General features: G+C 43.2%; 1 protein-coding gene across 1 annotated transcript in view; it reads right to left on the bottom strand.

Moving 5' to 3' along the window:
• LOC127987744 (uncharacterized) overlaps positions 1-15861 on the bottom strand; it is a 105724-nt gene that overhangs the window by 66199 nt on the left and 23664 nt on the right. The window lies entirely within an intron of this gene.

The following is a 15861-nucleotide window of genomic DNA, read 5'->3' as shown; positions in this document are numbered from 1 at the left end:
CATTTTGGTTTCAAGAGAGAGACCGGAAGGTTGACGCTTCGGTAACATACATCGCTTTCACTTCATACGTGTGGGGCGGAGATATCAGAATAGGGGCGGGTCCTGTTGGGGTATGCGTGTGTTCGTTTTGGTGCTTTCAAATATCAAAATTATTTTGCAAAATTAATTAATATTTTTTTTTAAATGACATCCTCTTTCATTACATTTCTATATTGCCTAAAATATCCAGGTTTTGGCTTTGGTTTCCTGTTTACATACTTAATGATGGTAAGTATCATTTGACCAATAACCTGCAGACATTGTACGTAAATCGACCAATCGTGGTGCACGAGAAGGTGGGATCTACAGAGAATGGTCAAAGCGATGCAAATACGTGTACATTTTAGTGTCGGACTGGAAAGCAGCATTGAGCTGACTGATGGGTGTATGACCAAAGTAATGGGAGAGCGATTTAAAAGCAGAAGAAGCCATTGGTCTGTGCAGCGCAAACAAAGCCAAACCGTGGATATTTTAGGCAATATAGAAATCCTGGCCAGGACGTGTCCTGCGAAAATGGCATGAATGGCCACCCTAACCATCGTACTGGCTAACGAATACTCTTTGGACAATAAACTGGACTATACTGAGGGAATATACTGCTATACTGCTCGTTTCAGTGTACATTCCCATGAACAACAGCTGCAACAGGAATGACGCACTAAATGAACTGTACAAGCACATCAGTGAGCAGCAGACAGCACACCCTGATTCTTTTCTCATCTTAGCTGGGGATTTCAACCTGTCAGGAGAAACGGAATGGATTCAGTTGCGGGTTTATACAGAGCTTTATTGAAAGCAGATAAGACAAGGCAGATGAGTATCGTTCCACAGTTTAACTCATTAAACAGCCGAGACCCAGAGAAATGAGAGCTGGAAGACAAAGACAAGACAAGGTGAGTACACAGACCAGCTCGAGCTATTGGTAAGAGTTACAACAGTCTGGCAATGGACAGAGAAACACAGGGAATTATAAAGGGAAGAACTTAGAGCATTGAGAACAGGTGGCAAACAATTAAGGTTAACAACGGAGAAACAAGGAGGGCGGGGAAAACTTAAATCATACAGGTGGACACAGAGAGCTGTCAAACCAACCAAACACACATTCACAACCCCAAAAGGCAGGAGATTAGCCCCAAACCCTGACAGTACCCCCTCTCCCAGGAGCGTCACCTGACGCTCCAGGAAGGGGTCTACCTCTGTGAGTTTGACAAGACAAACAAAAACAATCTTTAAAGACAGCTGGTCTGGTATGATCTCGTGGTCGCAACCTCCAGCAGGAACAACCTCCGCAGGCTTGACAAGGCTAACAGGAACACATCTACACGGCCATGACCCAACTGGCAAAGACGACCTCAGGACATAACCGAACAAACAGGAACATTTTACATAACCATAATTTTACAGGCAGATACACCGTCTACGGTCTTGACCAAACAGGCAGGAATGACCTCTGTAGGTCTGACAGGACAGGCAGGAACACTTTACATGGTCCAGATGTGACCGGTAGGAACAACACTTGAGACCTTGACAAGACAGGAACAATCTCTATGGCCAAACAGACAAAGTAGGTTGGGGCAACCTCTCAAGGTGTGATCTCTGGACACTTGACAACATCTTCCAGACACTTGACAACATCTGTGGACATGACAGAAGGGATGTCTGGACACTTGACATCTTCTGGACACTTGACAACATCTGTGGACATGACAGGAGGGATATCTGGACACTTGACAGCATCTTCTGGACACTTGACAACATCTGTGGACATGACAGGAATGATCTCTGGACACTTGACAACATCTGTGGACATGACAGGAATGATCTCTGGACACTTGACAACATCTGTGGACATGACAGGAATGATCTCTGGACACTTGACAACATCTGTGGACATGACAGAAGTGATCACTGGACACTTTACAACATCTTCTGGACACTTGACAACATCTTCTGGACACTTGACAACACCTTCTGGACACTTGACAACATCTGTGGACATGACAGGAGTGACCTCTGGACACTTGACAACATCTGTGGACATGACAGGAGTGACCTCTGGACACTTGACAACATCTGTGGACATGACAGGAGTGACCTCTGGACACTTGACAACATCTTCTGGACACTTGACAACATCTGTAGACATGACAGGAGTGACCTCTGGACACTTGACAACATCTTCTGGACACTTGACAACATCTGTGGACACATGACAACATCTGTGGACATGACAGGAGTGATCTCTGGACACTTGACAATATCTCTTGCTGAAGGCTATCCAACCGTGTGATGAGTTCGAAGACTCGGGCACTAAGAGCGTCCACATCCTGCGCAATGGTGTTCAGCTGGATGCCATGCTGACCCAATCAAACTCCTTGCTGTATGAGAGCTTTATTGAAAGCAGATAAGACAAGGCAGCTGAGTATCGTTCCACAGTTTAACTCATTAAACAGCCGAGACCCAGAGAAATGATAGCTGAAATCTTCTTGGAGTACTGCATTAGTGAGAACAAAAAGGCAGAGCAAAACAGCAAAAGACACTGGAGCCTAAAGACAAGACAAGACAAGACAAGGTGAGTACACAGACCAGCTCGAGCTATTGGTAAGAGTTACAACAGTCTGGCAATGGACAGAGAAACACAGGGAATTATAAAGGGAAGAACTTAGAAGAGCATTGAGAACAGGTGGCAAACAATTAAGGTTAACAACGGAGAAACAAGGAGGATGGGGAAAACTCAAATCAAACAGGTGGACAGGGAAATGTTTAAGCAGGCTGCCACATGCAAAAACGCCACTGACCTCCAGGAGTACTCAGAGACTGTCACTGCCTACATCAACAAATGTATTGATGATGTAATTGTCATAAAAACCATCACTGTCCAGGCCAATCAGAAGCCATGGATGACAGAGAAAATCTACAGACTGCTGAAGACACAGAATGCTGCTTTCAGAGCTGGAGATGAGGTGGGCCTGAGAACAGCCAGGGCCAACCTGTCCCGCGCCATCAGAGAAGCTAAGAGACAGCACTCCAGGAGGATAGCCCATCAATTCATCGACAGCAGAGACACTAGGAACCTGTGGCAGGGGATACAGACCATTACGGACTACAAGCCCCCACCACAGACCTGTGACAGCAACATCTCTCTGCTGAATGAGCTCAACACCTTCTTCGATCACATCATTCCATTTCCGAAGAAGCCATCTCCATCCTGCTTCAATTACTCCCATCCTCATGAAGTGCTTTGAACGGCTAGTCATCCACCACATCAAGTCTGTCCTCCCCCCCTCCCTGGACTCCTTCCAGTTTACATATCGGTCCAACCGGTCGACCGATGATGCCATCTCCACTGCAGTCCACTCAGCACTCACACATCTGGACAAAAAGGACTCATACGTCAGAATGCTCTTCATAGACTTCAGTTCAGCATTCAACACAATCATCCCTCAACAGCTCATTTACAAACTGATTTAGCTGGGGCTCAACACTTCGCTGTGCAACTGGCTGTTGGACTCTCTGACTGAAAGACCTCAGGCAGTATGGGTCGGCAGTAACACATCTAGCACTATCACACTGAACACTGGGGCCCCCCAAGGATGTGTGCTGAGACCCCTCCTCTTCACTCTACTGACCCATGACTGCACACCTCACACAACTCCAACCTCTTCATTAAGTTTGCGGATGACATGACTTTTGTGGGTCTCATTAGCAACAGAGATGAGATAAACTACAGAAGCGAGGTGAGCCGCCTGGCCAAGTGGTGCAGTGACAACAATCTCTCTCTGAATGTGAAGAAGACAAAGGAGATTGTTGCAGACTTCAGGAGAGCACACACTCAGCACGTTCCTCTGACCATCAACGGTGCGAATGTGGAGAGAGTGAGCAGCACCAAGTTCCTGGGTGTGCACATCACAGAGGACCTCTCCTGGACTGAAAACACTGCAGCACTGGCCAAGAAATCACAGCAGCTTCTCTATTTCCCTCGCAAACTGAGAAGAGCCAGAGCCCCACCCCCCATCATGTACACCTTCTACAGAGGCACCATCGAGAGCATCCTGTCGAGCTGCATCACTGTGTGGTATGGCGCCTGCAACGCTTCCTGCCGAAAGACTCTGCAATGCATAGTGAGAGCAGCTGAGAAGATCATTGGTGTCTCTCTCCCCTCCCTCCAGGACATTTACAGAATCCGTCTCACCTGCAAAACCCTCTGCATCACAGGTGATCGCATACACCCATCACACAGCTTCTTCAGTCTGCTGCCATCAAGGAGGAGACTGCGGAGTCCTCAGGCCAGGACCAGTAGACTGAAGGACAGCTTCATCCATCAGGCTGTCAGGAAGCTGAACTCGCTCCCGAACTTGCCCCCCGTCTCTCTTCTGCCCCAGGCACCACTGAACTATGAATGCAGTTTCGATTCTCTGTATTTATATACTGTACATGTGGAAATTGACAATAAAGCAGACTTGACTTGACTTTCAAATTGGATGAGAAGATTAGATTATATATAAAACATAATTAAAGCATGTTATTGTAATGATAGTTCGATCAGGGTAGAGGAAGGAGACCAGAGTCGGCGTACGGGGCTCGTGAGAGACTTTATTCTTCACACAAAAAGGCAAAAAAATAAACAAGCGCGGCAGGTGCGCGTACTCTCTAAATGCACTTCGGCTTCGCTACTGCATCTGTCTGCCCTTACGAAAAATAACCATGGTTTTATTATAGTAAACGCCGGTTCCCCACGCCAATCACTGAAACGAGATCCAGGTGTTACTTGTTTCTCACCTGAATCACTTATCGCCGCTCGTCTCTTCACTCGCTTTCCCATTGCAGACTTCGCTAAACCACGTCTCCCCCGCCACAGTTATATTACAAAATCAAGCATTAGCAAAGCAATATTTGGTAATCTAGCATTTTTCATGACAAACACTCTTCTTATTTTGAGCATTTATGTGAGCATTTGTATAAGGTGCAGTCTATATAAGAGTATATATAAGACTCTCTCTATATATATTTGCTCATAGTGTATTGTTATAGTGTTAGTTAATTAAATATAAGTTGAGTTATAGTTATTTTATATATACTAATGAGTACTGTATTGTACAATTAGATGCTGTTAAATCATTACACGGAGACTAGTTCACTGATTGTTATGTTCAGAGTTAGTATGCTCATGGGTTCTGGTGCGGATGGTTTTAGTCAAACCCATCAGCACTGGGCAAGAGCATGAATCCCGCTGTTGTAAAGTTATGCTTTACTAAGTAAAGTTTCTGCAATGGATTATCTTTGTTGTGTGCTTCTCTCCACACCTTCACTGACACTGATAGACTAACGTTACACAACAGTATAAAGACTTTAACTACTGATATAAACTTATTTTATTTTATATGTAAAATAAGCAGAATAATTGCATCATAAATGTAAATAAGACATCAGCAGTTCATATGGATTTGTCTGGAACACTTTTTTTGTCAAACAGAGCAAAAACAAATAACATAACGTCTAAAATGGAACTCAATATTTACTCCTTGTTTGTTGTATGAAATCAAAATTACATTTGCAATCATGCTGATATTTGTGAAAAACAGCACTCTTGCTAATGTGATATGACTTTTCCCCTCACGTCTAAAATATTGGGGTCATTCCAACATACTAAATCATGCAGTGAAGGCATGCACTTTTATTTGCACATGTGCACTAGCTTATCACACTAAACTACTGAAACACACAGTGTGTACATCCAGCAGAAGCTGTTTATCAACCCAACAGATCACACTTCTGTACAGATAAAACATTGGAGGAAAACTATTGCAGGGCATTTTGACTCATAAACCAGTAGATCACATTTATGATGTTTGTGTTGTTACAACCAAATTCATGAGTAAAAGTTATTGAAAACATTCAGTAACTAGTAGGCTAAATGTTATTTGATTAATTGTGAGATTTGGTCTTTGGAAAATTTGATAAAAAATATGCTTGAGTTTATAATGAGATCTCTAGCTTTTGATCTTTAAACGTGTAGACTTTAGTATTTGGGCAAATCTGAGCAAGATAACTCATTTGAAACTATTCGAAGCACATGTGAGGATACCATAGTCTTTTCTTCTAGAAAGAGAAGAGTAGAGGTCTGCATCAATGTTTTCTTAAATTCAAATTCACATTATGGTGGATTTACACAACAATTGTCACAGTTCACTGTGTACATAACAGGAACAAAGGTTTAAAAAAAAACAAAAAAAAAACATATTTTGAGAAATTTCTCAAAGGCCCATTTTTTAATGGTCAATTACTGTCTGAAACTTAAGATGGTGCCAATGTCAATCATTTAACCCATTTGTGCCCAAATTATTTTGAATGCTTCATACATGCAGTCGTGTTATTAGTGTCCCATGTAAACTTGTTCTGCTTTTATTTTCCCCAATTATTATTATTATTATTATTTTTATTATTTTATTTTTTATTTTATTTCTTTACTGGGTTTGAATGTGTGGCAACTGTAGTTGCCAGTGGGCAGATATGTTGTATGCACACCTTTGATATCAAATTTGAATGGGAATCTTTGGCATCTAGTATCTCAAAATAACTGATTTCAACAGATCAATCTTTAGCCAAAACAAATTATTTATGTATAAAAGTCGAAGAACATTTAATGCAGACCCTAAAAATCTGCATCTAGCTTATCACTTTTGAATATGAAAACACAACAAAGAAATCCATTCGTCCTAAAGTGGTGGAACATGGAGCAGTACATAGTGCAGCCATTAAGTTGCCGAAACGAGGTACTGTATTGTTTATAAAAAGTTAAATAAAAGAAAAAAAAATGAATAGAATGAAGAAAAATGACATCTAAAAAAGAGGTAACAAAAGAGGTACACCTTAAAGAAATTTACACATTTTTAGGCCTGTTGTATTCAATGGCTGACTGTATTAGGTTATTTCAAATAATAATGTAAATGTAAACTCATTACTTCTGAATTGTCTGAATTTCAACATTATAATGGAATCATAATCTACTAGTCCTAAAAAGAATTAGGGTCCTTGCCTGATTAGAATGAAACGCATCCAGACTGGATGAAGGGGCCACAATATTTTGCCCCTTACAAGACATAATATCATAAAAGGGAGAAAAAGTTAATCTATACAGTAAATAATCCCATGCGTTGGCTGTTTATCTTTCCATTATTAGTTTTGTGTGACTGACTGAAGTTTGTAAACTGCTGCTGTCACTTGAAAACTGGAACTGCAAATGAAACAATAAAAACACATTTCAAACTCACCATTTGAACACCAACTAGAACAAAACTAATTTGAAAAACATTTTCTTCATCAATTCACTGCAAAGCCCACAACAGTGATGCTTAAAATGTATGACAAAACTCCAAAAAATGGCTGAACTTTAATATTTATCTGGCTGTGACCACAGTTTCCGCTCCAATTTTTGCTTCTTTAATATCATAAAAAGCTTTTGCTGATCTTACATTTTCAAATGAATTCCAGCCCTGTATGAAGATTTATTGCAGGAGTGTTAGATTAGATATCTATTCATCATCTTTAATGTCAGTTTCTTACATTTAAACATTATTCAGTTCAATTCAAGTTTATTTGTATAGCACTTTTTACAATACAAATCGTTACAAAGCAACTTTAAAGAAAATTATGTTTCTACAATATTTAGTAGTAGCTTATGGTGGTGACTGTCAGTTTGTGCACATTTGACAGGATTTTTAGAAGAAAAAAAATTAATACAAGACGTAGTCAGCTAGACGATGAACATTATTAATATTATTAATTAATAATTATTATATGATGCAGTCATACATGTAGCATTAAATTCATTTAGAATAACAAGACACTATGGGACTTTTGCCAATCAAATGAAATCACTATCATCAAAATCCATCTTTGCACGGCAGAGGAAGCAGAAGCTGCATCTCAAAAGAACAGCCAAAAGCTATGAGTTCGTAAAAAATAATTCCATCATTAAGACATTTTTAACCGTTGCTTCCAGGTAAAATCTGAGACCATAATCCATAATAATGAATCAGGAGAGAAATATGCACAGATCAAGCACTGTTTTCAAGCCAAAATAATCAAAAATGCCCAAAAGTTTCATATTAGAGGCCAACAGGGTATGGATTTATTTATATTTTTCTCTAGAGGAAGATTTATTGTGGATTATGGACTCAGAGTTTGGACAGTAGTGACAATTAAAAACATCTTAAAATTAAAAAGAAATTCTTCAAAATTTTATTTTTCAGAATCAGGACCAGAATCAGAATGAGCTTTATTGCCAGATATGTTTACATATACGAGGGATTTGTTTTCATGACTTTTTTTGTTTTATTTTCATGAGTAAGTAAGGAATAACTATATAAAAATTGACAATTGTATGTGCAGGTGTATTACAATAGGCAGTTTTGGATGTACAGGTACTGTATATTATGTGCAATTATGTTTGTATAAGTATGTGTGTTAGATAAATGAGTGTATGTGTGTATAAATAGTGTAGTGTGTTCCACAGTTATTATCAGCTGTTCATAAGATGGATTGCCTGAGGGAAGAAACTGGTCCTGTGTCTGGTCGTTCTGGCTCTCAGTGCTCTGTAGCGTCAACCAGATGGCAACAGTTCAAAGAGGGAGTGTGCTGGATGTGAGGGGTCCAGAGTGATTTTGACAGCCCTTTTTCTCACTCTGGATAAGTACAGCTCTTGAATAGAAGGGAGGGTTGTACCGATGATTCGCTCAGCAGTCCGGACTACCCTCTGTAGTCTTCTGAGGTCAGATTTAGAAGCTGAGCTGAACCAGACAGTTACTGAAGTGCAGAGGATGGATTCGATGATGGTGGAGTAGAACTGTATCAGCAGCTCCTGTGGCAGGTTAAACTTCCTCAGCTGGCGAAGGAAGTACAACCTTTGCTGGGCCTTTTTCATAATGGAGTCAATGTGAATGTCCCACTTCAGGTCCTGAGAGATGGTGGTTCCCAGGAACCTGAATGACTCCACTGCAGTCACAGTGCTGTTCATGATGATGAGTGGGGGGAGTGCAGGGGGCTTCCTCCTGAAGTCCACGATCATCTCCACTGTTTTGAGCGTGTTAAGCTCCAGGTTGTTGAGAGTGCACCAGACAGCCAGCTCTTTTACCTCCTGTCTGTAAGCAGACTCGTCACCGTCCTGAATGAGGCCGATGAGTGTGGTGTCGTCTGCAAACTTCAGGAGCTTGACAGAGGGGTCCTTAGATGTGCAATCGTTGGTGTACAGGGAGAAGAGCAGTGGGGAGAGAACGCAGCCCTGGGGAGCTCCGGTGCTGATTGTACGGGTGCTGGATGTGTATTTTCCCAGCCTCACTAGCTGCTGCCTGTCTGTCAGAAAGCTGTTGATCCACTGACAGACTGAGGTGGGCACGGAGAGCTGATTTAGTTTGGGCAGGAGGAGGTTTGGAATGATCGTGTTGAAGGCCGAGCTGAAGTCCACAAACAGGATCCTCACATAAGTCCCTGGTCTGTCTATGTGTTGCAGAACATAATGCGGTCCGATGTTTACTGCATCGTCCACAGACCTGTTTGCTCTGTAGGCAAACTGAAGAGGATATAGCAAGGGTCCAGTGATGTCCTTCAGGTGGGCCAGCACCAGTTTTTCAAATGACTTCATGACTACAGACGTCATTTAGTCCTCTAATTTTAGATTTATTTGGGATGGGGATGATGGTGGAGCGTTTGAAGCATGAAAGGACTTCGCACAGTTCCAGCGATCTGTTGAAGATCTGTGTGAAGATGGGGGCCAGCTGGTCAGCACAGGATTTCAGACAGGCTGGTGTAACACAATCTGGGCCCGGTGCTTTTTTCCTTTTCTGCTTCTGGAAGACCTGGCACACCGCATCCTCACTGATCTGAATTGCAGGTGTGGGGGAGAGGGGGGATGCAGGAGGTGAGAATGGTGAGAGTGCTTGATTGGAATTGTGTTCAGGATGGGTTGCAGGAGTGGATGGTGTGAACGGTTGTTTGGAGAGGCGATCAGTGCGGGCTTCAGGAGTTGTTATTGGTGTGTACGGTTATGTGGAGAGGTGTTCAGGGCAGGTGATGGGTGTTCTTTCAAATCTGCAGTAAAACTACATGCGCCTCAATCACAACATGGAAGGTGATGGACGAGATGTGCTGCTATGGTGGAAACAGCACGAGACCCTGCTACCACAACTGTCAAGACTGGCTCGCTCTGTGTTTAGTGTCCCGCCAGCAGCAGCGAACGTGTCTTCAGCGCCGCGGGAAGAGAGGAGGACGGGGTTAAAACCTTCCTCTCTCGAGGCTATTCTTTTTCTCCACGATGCTCTGTAAGAGACTGTTCTAACTTTTTGTTTGACTAGACTTTATTTTCATTTAACTGTTGGAAAATGGAAAAAAGAATGGATATGTTCTGTGGTGCATTTTTGAGGTAAAATAATCTGCAGAATTGTTTTTAATTTATTTAATTTAATTTGTTTAGACTGTAGGCTATTTCTCATTTTGTTTGCGAGCACTGTTGCGAGTCTGCCTCGGTATTTAGAAATTTTTTATTTTACTCACAGTGGTTTAATAAATAAACATTTATTAAACTAACTGTCTGTGTGATATGCTTGAAGTGTTTTATATCTATGAATTTTATTGTAGCCAATTAAAGTATTAGCGTTGATTTGAGAGGCTTAATTGATTTAATATGTTTTAGGCTACTCGCTGTCGGCTCGGCTGATTAACATTAATCGTCATTTTTTTAAAAAAAATGCTCCAAACATTTTTCTAAATTAACTTGATAAAGAAATGAAAATAAACATAACACAAAACGGATCTATTTTAATTTCTGTAATAAAATAAAAAAATGGGCTCGTGCCGGACTCGGGCTGATAATTCTGATGAGCTGTCGGACACGGGTCGGGCTAGGGCCTGAGCTTCTAGGGCCAGGGCCGGGCTCGGTTATCTCTTTCAGACTTTTCCACACTGATGCTGAGTCGTTGGAAGTGAACTGAGTCCTTAATTTTTCAGAATAATTCCTCTTTTTAATTAATTTAAATGATTCCAAGGTTTGTCATTGGTGTAAGTTAGATGAGTGCCAGCAGGAATACAGGTATCCTCATAGAAACTGATATAAGATGTTACAGTCTCTGTGATTTCATCCAGATCGGTGGCAGCAGCTTCAAAAACACTCCAGTCAGTGAGGTCAAAACAAGATTGTAAATCCTGTATTATAATGGACTGAGGCAGCTCATTAGTTCATCTTTTTACAGTCCATAATACAGATTTAGCTGATTTTAGTTTCTGCCTGTAAGTCGGTATAAGATGAGTGATATGACTCCTTAATTGTGGTGTAACAGGGATCCAATACATTACTGTCTCTAGTGGGACATGTGATGTGCTGTCTGTATGTTGTCAGTTCACCAGAGAGATTTGATTTATTAAAGTATATATCATTACAAAATCTAAGCCTCAAGCATCAACAACAGATCACTGTTTTTCAATTGAAAGCTTATAAAGAATGTATTTGCTACATTTGTGTAAGCAGTACACATCAAAACATGAAGAATGAAAACGCTGTACATACCAGATCCGTGGTAATAACGAGTCATAAACACATCCACAGCTGTAAATCCCGGTTTAGTTAGAAAGGTAAGGGTCAACTGAACGACATCTCATGAAGCACGTTTAGTCCAACGAAGCAATAACGTTGTAATATGGATCATAATTCCTTTGTTTACATTTCATTTCTTCAGCGACAGAATTGTTTGCGATCGTTATGGAATAACTCACGGTCAGAAACTGCGTCTTGGTAGTAAAACAACGGCATGGTTTTGCAGTGTACAGTGTCACAGACAGTATCAGACAATCCACTAAAAAAAGTGAAAGATAGGCGGAAGTTTATTTTCAATTCTGTCGCTCTCACGTGACAGCTCGTGACGTGCTCTGATGCACCTGTCAGCTGATGGAGGCAGAACTTAGCCATCGCCGTTTTCTTTGTTTGTTTTATTTTTCAACAGTTTTTATATATGTGTGAGCGTGAGTGTAAGATATGTGTGTCTTATGTTGAATGTGTCTGTATCTGCATGATTGCCATCTGTTTGAGCGCAAATCAGCACGCTATTACTATGGAATCAAAGCTATCATTGTGAACGCCATCTATATGAATAGAATGTGATTTATGATGCATCTCTATGATTACCATGTCTATAACTGGCCATTAGCACATCAACACGTGATAATTGACTATATGAACAGAAATTATGGTAAATGCTGCATTTCTAGCAGTCTCAGGATGTACTGTAATTGGCATATAAAGTTAAATCTTGTTTATTTTATTTATTTATTTTTCTTACTCAAACTATTCTTATTGTATTTTTCTAGTGCTCAAATAAATCACTTATATGATGCCTACGTTTCTGTCTAGTGTTTTATAATTGGAAAAAAAAACATGCAGTGGTATGTTTAATGACTAAAATAGTTTGTAGAAGCCCTCAATACAGTTGGTATTTTTTTATTTTTTTATTTGGGATGGGGGGTGTAGACATAGTCTCATAAAAATATATGCAGATTTATTATTCAGATTTGAAATAGAAAATCATGAGACATGTGACATTCCACCCATTACTTTTCTAGATTGCTTCAGGACTCATTTCATGTATTTTTATATCAAATAAAAAAAAACGTCTCTAGGTTACATATGTAACCCTAGTTCCTCGAGGGAACGAGACGTTGCATCGAAACGCTTTGGGGAACGCGTTTAGCGTGAGCGACTCTGAATATGATATCTAATCTGTCTTATAGAAGAGTGTGACGTCACAGGCGGGGTGACGTAAGCGACCAGGAAGCTATAAAGGCACGAGCCGCACAGCTGGCTTCAGCTTCAAGTACCAGCAAACACCGGCAGGGGTGCCGGGGGTATGGCCTCGAGACGCAGCATTTCGTTCCCTCGAGGAACTAGGGCTACATACGTAACCTAGAGACGCTACTCTTCAGGAACTCGAGCTGCGTCGAAACGCTTTGGGGAACGAGTACCAACGCTGCCAGACTACCAAACCCCTGCCTAGTGTGTATCCGAAGAGCACAGCTTAGGACGAGGGGAATGAAGTGCCTGGAGTGACTGGCATGTCTAAGCCAGAGAATCTTGCAAAAGTAAAAGGCGTGGACCACCCCGCAGCATTGCAGATGTCCAGCATGGACGCACCTGCTAGAAAGGCCGCTCCCGACAGCGGGGGACGACCAGAGGACTCAAAGTGGCGTTGATAGTCTCAACTATCCAACGACTAATAGTCTGCTTAGAAACAGGAAAACCCCTCTTGGGGGGACCGCAGCATGCAGGCAATTGGTCCATTTTTCTCCACAGGGCAGCTCTGTGGGCGTATGCATTCAGCGCTCGAGCTGGACACACACAATTTAGCTTCTCTTGGTCGGGCTCCCGAAAGGGAGGAGGACAGAAGGCCTGCAACACTACAGGTTGTGGTGTGATAGGGGGCACCTTAGGAACATATCCCGCTCGAGGGTATATGAACACTTTGGTCATGCCAGGTGCAAAATCAAGATAGGTAGGGGCCACTGAGAGGGCCTGTAAATCTCCTACTCTCCTCAGAGAGGTAATGGCCAACAGAAAGGCGGTTTTAAGAGTCAGATGTCTGTCTGAGATATCTTGAATCGGATGAATGGAGATTTGCAAAGAGCTTCTAACACCACACCCAAGTCCCAGGGGGGAACACGGGACTGTACTGGAGGTCTCAGCCTCATCGCACCGCGGAGGAAACATGTAACTAAGGGGTGTCTTCGAGAAGGCCATCGAGAAGGGCGTGGTAGGCCGCAATGGCCGTCATGTAAACCTTCAGCGTGGAGTGGGTCAACCCTGCAGAGAGCCTGCAGTTTCCACCTCAGGGCGTAAAGTTTCCTCGTTTTCGACATTGTGATGTCTCTTGAGTTGCAAATAGGTCAGCTTGAGCCCTGCCAAATACTCTCCATATCTGCTTCAGCACCTCTGGATGAAGTCTCCATTCCCCGGGCCTCGGCCCATGCCTCGACAGTTTGCTCCCATATTTAGTTTCCCAGGAATATATACTGCTCTTAATGAGAGGAGCTTGCTCTAGGACCACAACAGGATCTAGTGTGCCAGCTTGTGCAAAGGGTGCGAAGGCAGACCTCCCTGGTGGTTGATGTAAGAGACCACAGATGTGTTGTCAGTGCGCACCAACACATGGTGACCCCTTAGGTCTGGGAGGAAGTGCTTCAGTGCACGATAAACTGCTAGCATTTCTAGACAATTGATATGCCATGTTAGATGGTGACCGCGGGCAGGGTGGCCACTCATGACTGCACCCCAGCCGGTGAGAGATGCGTCCGTCACTAGTATTACATGGCAACAAGGAGCTCCCAGCACCGGGCCCTGATTCAAGAACCAAGGTTTCTTCCACATGTCTAAGGCACGGAGGCAGCGCCGCATGACCTTGATAGTGCGAAGTAGATTGGAGGGGAAAAAAGGGGAAAATCCCTTGGTCTTGAGCCACCACTGTAGGGGTCTCATGTACAGCAGGCCAAGAGGTATCACGTTGGAAGCAGCTGCCATCAAACCCAAAAATCTCTGAAATTGTTTGAAAGTAAGTGACTGGCCTTGTTTGACTCTCTCGACTGAGATGAGGATCGACTTGATACGAGCAGGGGACAATCGTGCCTGCATCGCGGTCGAATCCCATACTACGCCTAGATAGGTGGTTCTCTGAACCGGAGAAAGTACACTCTTCTTGGCGTTCAGTCTCAAACCCAGCTCCCCCATATGTGCGAGAACGACATCTCGATGCAGAGCCGCAACCTGCTCTTGACTGAGCTAAAATCAACCAATCGTCGATGTGGTTGAGAATGCGGATGCCCTGAGCCGCGGATGCCCAGAGCCGCGTCTACACATCTTGTGAATGGTGGGGTGAGAGTGCAAGGCCGAAGGGAAGTACTCGATATTGGTAGGCTTCGCCCCCGAAAGCGAACCTCAGAAACTTCCTGTGTTGTGGAAGGATGGAAATTATATATTGTGACAGACAAGTCCTCGGACCTGATCTGACCTACAGCATGCTTGATCGTGAGCATTTTGAACTTCAATCTCATAACTGAACGATTTAAGACCCTCAAGTCTATAATCGGATGCAACCCCCCATCCTTCTTTGGAACTGTGAAATACCAGCTGTAGAACCTGGACTCCCTGTCTTGAGGAGGGACCACCTCGATGGCCTCCTTCTCTAATAGGGTTTCACTTCCTGTTCCATAACCAGACCCTGCCCGGGGCCGACCATCGTCGGAATGACCCCGTTGAATATCGGCGGTACAGAGCCGAACTGAATACGATAGCTTTTTCTTCTGTGTGCAGGACCCATTGAGATACATTTGGAAGTAGTTTTCACACTGCTAAATAATCTACTAAGGGAATCAGTCTCTCGAGGCTGACCTCTGGTGTAAGAGGCCCCCGCAGGGGCAGCGAGTGTCTCAGCCCCGCTACGCACACGGGCGGAAAATACTGAGAATGATGCTCGCTGGGGACCGCTGCGCCCTGGAACACTGGCAGGGTTGGCAGACCGGCCCCCAGAGGGCGCTGAGGCGAGACGGGAACCGTGTAATGCGGTGTACGCCGCTCCACCCCAGTAGGGGCCGCCCTCTGCAGTCATGACCGAAACGTGTCAGGACTTCTTAACCGAGGGACTCACAGCCTGAAGTACGGCCCTCAGATCCGCCTTAGGCTGGGAAAACCCTGGTTCAGAGTTCTGACTACAGACTGGGAGGGCTGCTCCCACCCAGCAGCCCCTCCAGTATATATAATTTCTCAGAGTGAGATAAGTGTCATTTTATTCC

This window comes from Carassius gibelio, chromosome B22 (genome assembly GCF_023724105.1).
Source record: "Carassius gibelio isolate Cgi1373 ecotype wild population from Czech Republic chromosome B22, carGib1.2-hapl.c, whole genome shotgun sequence".
Classification (NCBI taxonomy): domain Eukaryota; kingdom Metazoa; phylum Chordata; class Actinopteri; order Cypriniformes; family Cyprinidae; genus Carassius; species Carassius gibelio.
The sequence above is the reverse complement of the archived record's forward strand: the minus strand, read 5'-3'. Positions and strand labels throughout refer to the sequence as shown.